The following is a 5,000-nucleotide window of genomic DNA, read 5'->3' as shown; positions in this document are numbered from 1 at the left end:
GAGTGCTGAAGGAAAACGAATTGAGAAGGGAGACACTGAGTCAATATTCTGGACTTGTTTCCCTTCTACTGAAAGAAACTTAATAATTATCAAGTAATAATCGAGATTCTGAGGCACCTGATTCTGTCTGTTGGATTTATGAGTTACACGATAGTGAAAAGAGGAGAGGTAGAATCAGTATAAGAAAAGGAGTTCAAGTCACGGACGAATAATGAGACCAACGCTAAAGCAAAGCCATGTCAAAGTCCACTAACGATATGTTTAGAACGCTTAACATCCACCAATATGTATATATATATATATATATATATAGAGAGAGAGAGAGAGAGAGAGAGAGAGAGAGAGAGAGAGAGAGAGAGAGAGAGAGAGAGAGAGAGAGAGAGAGAGAGAGAGAGAGAGAGAGTGGTGGAGAGAATGACAGTGGAGCAGAACTGGGGACTTATCTCAAGAACGTCCTGTCGCATTTGCCCTCTGTCTCTGACTGCTAAAGGTCGAAGAGATGCCATAATATCATTCCTCATCCCGTGTTGCAATGAAGGCATGACACTCAGGACTTATAGAGTAGGTAAAGTAGCATTAAATTAACAGTTGCTTTTATCATCATTATTATTTTTATTGGAAAGATAGAGTTATCGGTGAGGGAAGGGTAGAGTTATCGCTGAGCTCGGCAGTATTTACAAGTCACTAAGGCCTTGCACATTTTGAAACACGAGATTAAATCATCACTAAGGCAAACAGAACATGACTATCACGCATCGCTTAAGGAGGTGAGGATGAAATTCACCACACAACTGCCAACACAGAAGAGAACCAAACACACGTGCGAATCTGCAGTGTATCATATAAGGCACATAAACCTTAGCTGCAAGTTACCAAGATCCCTAAAACCCTGCCGTCCGATCCAATCTATCCAACACACACACACACACACACACACACACACACACACACACACACACACACACACACACACACACACACACACACACACACACACACACACACACACACACACACACACACACACACACACACATTTTGATACCATCTCTGATTCTTAAACGTTTCGGCGTTTAATTTCGATAATCTTGTCCTCTCTAGGAAGGCATGTTTTCATGACCAACAGGGAAACACCCATGATATCCCGATTAATCATCTTTGTTGGCTTTAATTAGAGAGCAAAGCCTTTAAGTATACGAGGTTGACTGCATCATATTTTGGTTGTGATGGGTGAGTAGTTACTGCCTTCCTTGAACCGGAGAAGGCGGCTTGTGAAACACGAATGACCTCTGTCTTAACCACAGATTGGACCATATAACCCCCTATGTTCTCATGGGGGTGTGTTGAGGGCTAAGGCGGCCACGAGTCCAGCAGGTGACCCACAAGACCGTGAGTGGTTACTACACATACACGCGCGAGCGATTTTTTTTTTTTTTTTTTTCATGTAGGAAGGACACTGGCCAAGGGCAACAAAAATCCAATAAAAAAAAATGCCCACAAATGGCAGTCCCACAAAAGGGTCAAAGCAGTGGTCAAAAATTGATGAATAAGTGTCTTGAAACCTCCCTCTTGAAGGAATTCAAGTCATAGGAAGTTGGAAATACAGAAGCAGGCAGGGAGTTCCAGAGTTTACCAGAGAAAGGGATGAATGATTGAGAATACTGGTTAACTCTTGCGTTAGAGAGGTGGACAGAATAGGGGTGAGAGAAAGAAGAAAGTCTTGTGCAGCGAGGCCGCGGAAGGAGGGGAGGCATGCAGTTAGCAAGATCAGAAGAGCAGTTAGCATGAAAATAGCGGTAGAAGACAGCTAGATATGCAACATTGCGGCGGTGAGAGAGAGGCTGAAGACAGTCAGTTAGAGGAGAGGAGTTGATGAGACGAAAAGCTTTTGATTTCACCCTGTCTAGAAGAGCAGTATGAATGGAACCCCCCCAGACATGTGAAGCATACTCCATACATGGACGGATAGGGCCCTTGTACAGAGTTAGCAGCTGGAGGGGTGAGAAAAACTGGCGGAGACGTCTCAGAACACCTAACTTCATAGAAGCTGTTTTAGCTAGAGATGAGATGTGAAGTTTCCAGTTCAGATTGTAAGTAAAGGACAGACCGAGGATGTTCAGTGTAGAAGAGGAGGACAGTTGAGTGTCATTGAAGAAGAGGGGATAGTTGTCTGGAAGGTTGTGTCGAGTTGATAGATGGAGGAATTGAGTTTTTGAGGCATTGAACAATACCAAGTTTGCTCTGCCCCAATCAGAAATTTTTGAAAAATCAGAAGTCAAGCGTTCAGTGGCTTCCCTGCGTGATATGTTTACCTCCTGAAGGGTTGGACGTCTATGAAAAGACGTGGAAAAGTGCAGGGTAGTATCATCAGGGTAGGAGTGGATAGGACAAGAAGTTTGGTTTAGAAGATCATTAATGAATAATAAGAAGAGAGTGGGTGACAGGACAGAACCCTGAGGAACACCACTGTTAATAGATTTAGGAGAAGAACAGTGACCGTCTACCACAGCAGCAATAGAACGGTCAGAAAGGAAACTTGAGATGAAGTTACAGAGAGAAGGATAGGAACCGTAGGAGGGTAGTTTGGAAATCAAAGCTTTGTGCCAGACTCTCAAAAGCTTTTGATATGTCCAAGGCAACAGCAAAAGTTTCACCAAAATCTCTAAAAGAGGATGACCAAGACTCAGTAAGGAAAGCCAGAAAGAAGATCACCAGTAGAGCGGCCTTGACGGAACCCATACTGGCGATCAGATAGAAGGTTATGAAGTGATAGATGTTTAAGAATCTTCCTGTTGAGGATAGATTCAAAAACTTTAGATAGGCAGGAAATTAAAGCAATAGGACGGTAGTTTGAGGGATTAGAACGGTCACCCTTTTTAGGAACAGGTTGAATGTAAGCAAACTTCCAGCAAGAAGGAAAGGTAGATGTTGACAGACAGAACTGAAAGAGTTTGACTGAGCAAGGTGCAAGCACGGAGGCACAGTTTCGGAGAACAATAGGAGGTACCCCATCAGGTCCAAAAGCCTTCCGAGGGTATAGGCCAGCGAGGGCATGGAAAACATCATTGCGAAGAATTTTAATAGGTGGCACGAAGTAGTCAGAGGGTGGAGGAGAGGGAGGAACAAGTCCAGAATCGTCCAAGGTAGCGTTTTTAGCAAAGGTTTGAGCGAAGAGTTTAGCTTTAGAAATAGATGTGATAGCAGTGGTGCCATCTGGTTGAAATAGAGGAGGGAAAGAAGAAGAAGCAAAGTTATTGGAGATATTTTTGGCTAGATGCCAGAAATCACGAGGGGAGTTAGATCTTGAAAGGTTTTGACATTTTCTGTTAATGAAGGAGTTTTTGGCTAGTCGGAGAACAGACTTGACATGGTTCCGGGTAGAAATATAAAGTGCATGAGATTCTGGTGATGGAAGGCTTAAGTACCTTTGGTGGGCCACCTCTCTATCATGTATAGCACGAGAACAAGCTGTGTTAAACCAAGGTTTAGAAGGTTTAGGACGCGAAAAGGAGTGAGGAATGTACGCCTTCATGCCAGACACTATCACCTCTGTTATGCGCTCAGCACACAAAGACGGGTCTCTGACACGGAAGCAGTAGTCATTCCAAGGAAAATCAGCAAAATACCTCCTCAGGTCCCCCCAACTAGCAGAGGCAAAACGCCAGAGGCACCTTCGCTTAGGGGGATCCTGAGGAGGGATTGGAGTGATGGGACAAGATAAAGATATGAGATTGTGATCGGAGGAGCCCAACGGAGAAGAAAGGGTGACAGCATAAACAGAAGGATTAGAGGTCAGGAAAAGGTCAAGAATGTTGGGCGTATCTCCAAGACGGTCAGGAATACGAGTAGGGTGTTGCACCAATTGCTCTAGGTCATGGAGGATAGCAAAGTTTTAGGCTAGTTCACCAGGATGGTCAGTGAAGGGAGAGGAAAGCCAAAGCTGGTGGTGAACATTGAAGTCTCCAAGAATGGAGATCTCTACAAAAGGGAAGAGGGTCAGATGGAGAGTTACACCAATCATGTTTCTGATATCACATACCTGACGCCTTCAAAACAGAACTACATTAACGTTTACCTGTGATGTCAAGATACAGAGAGCAATGACATTGCAGACAATCACCAGAAGATCACATCAATGAGAAGAAAATAATGCATGTAAAATCTGATGACGAACAATTACAGTAGCCTTTCATTACACCAGTGAGGAAATGGTGTAAGTATAGTTATATCATGAATAAAACTTATACCGAAGAGGAAGTACATGGCACTTAGACAGTCATCATCAATATGGTACAACCAAAATAGATATAAGAATTTTCTTTTTTGAAAGATGAGACAATTTAGCTTCCTATACCCGGCGATGCAGGCGCGGATCAAGCAAGACCTTTGTAGATTCTAGGCACCAGAAAAACTGTGGTGCTTCCATCTATGCGTGATTCGAAATACAAGCAATTCAAAAGCGAAGAATTAACCCTCCGTATGGCCATGTTTCTGTGGACCTTCCAGGACTGGAATACATTGCCAGAAAAGGTCGTGTATCCAGAACATTCTCAGTTTTAAAAGAAAATCTAAAACATAAAAAAAAAGGAACACAACAAGCTTGAATTAATCCTGTAGAATATAATAAGGCAAAGAGAAAAAAAATAGTGTAAGAGCACACACACACACACACACACACACACACACGTCTATGAATGCCGAAGGAGGAGGAGGAGGAGGAGGACGAGGAGAAGGAGGAGGAGGGCTACAAAACCAAACCAACGATGACTGGGCTCGCAGCGGGTGTTCGTGTTCTTTAGCTTGTCATCTGTCAAGTATTTTCAGATAACACGTGGGAAGCGCACCTCGAGCACAACTGTTCCTCCTACACGCCACGTCACGTTCTGCCCTTTCCCCATCAGGCCGGTTCTCCTCTTTACCTCTGCCCTGCCTCCTCCCCTCGCCAGTCACCAAAACTCATACCGCTGTAATCCATATATGGATCTTGGTAGCCACAATAT

The 5,000-nt window shown here is 43.8% G+C and overlaps 1 protein-coding gene across 1 annotated transcript in view; it reads left to right on the top strand.

Annotated features, from left to right (window-relative positions):
- The first annotated feature begins 4,927 nt into the window (after positions 1-4,927).
- The window catches only part of LOC135091593 (beta-1,3-glucan-binding protein-like), a 16,644-nt gene continuing 16,571 nt past the window's right edge, over positions 4,928-5,000 (top strand). The window contains exon 1 of the mRNA XM_063989349.1: positions 4,928-5,000. This exon is cut by the window's right edge and continues 46 nt beyond it. The gene's annotated coding sequence lies outside the window, so the exon portion shown is untranslated.

Source organism: Scylla paramamosain, chromosome 3 (genome assembly GCF_035594125.1).
Source record: "Scylla paramamosain isolate STU-SP2022 chromosome 3, ASM3559412v1, whole genome shotgun sequence".
Lineage (NCBI taxonomy): Eukaryota > Metazoa > Arthropoda > Malacostraca > Decapoda > Portunidae > Scylla > Scylla paramamosain.
Note: the sequence above shows the minus strand (reverse complement) of the source record. Positions and strands in the feature narration are given on the sequence as shown.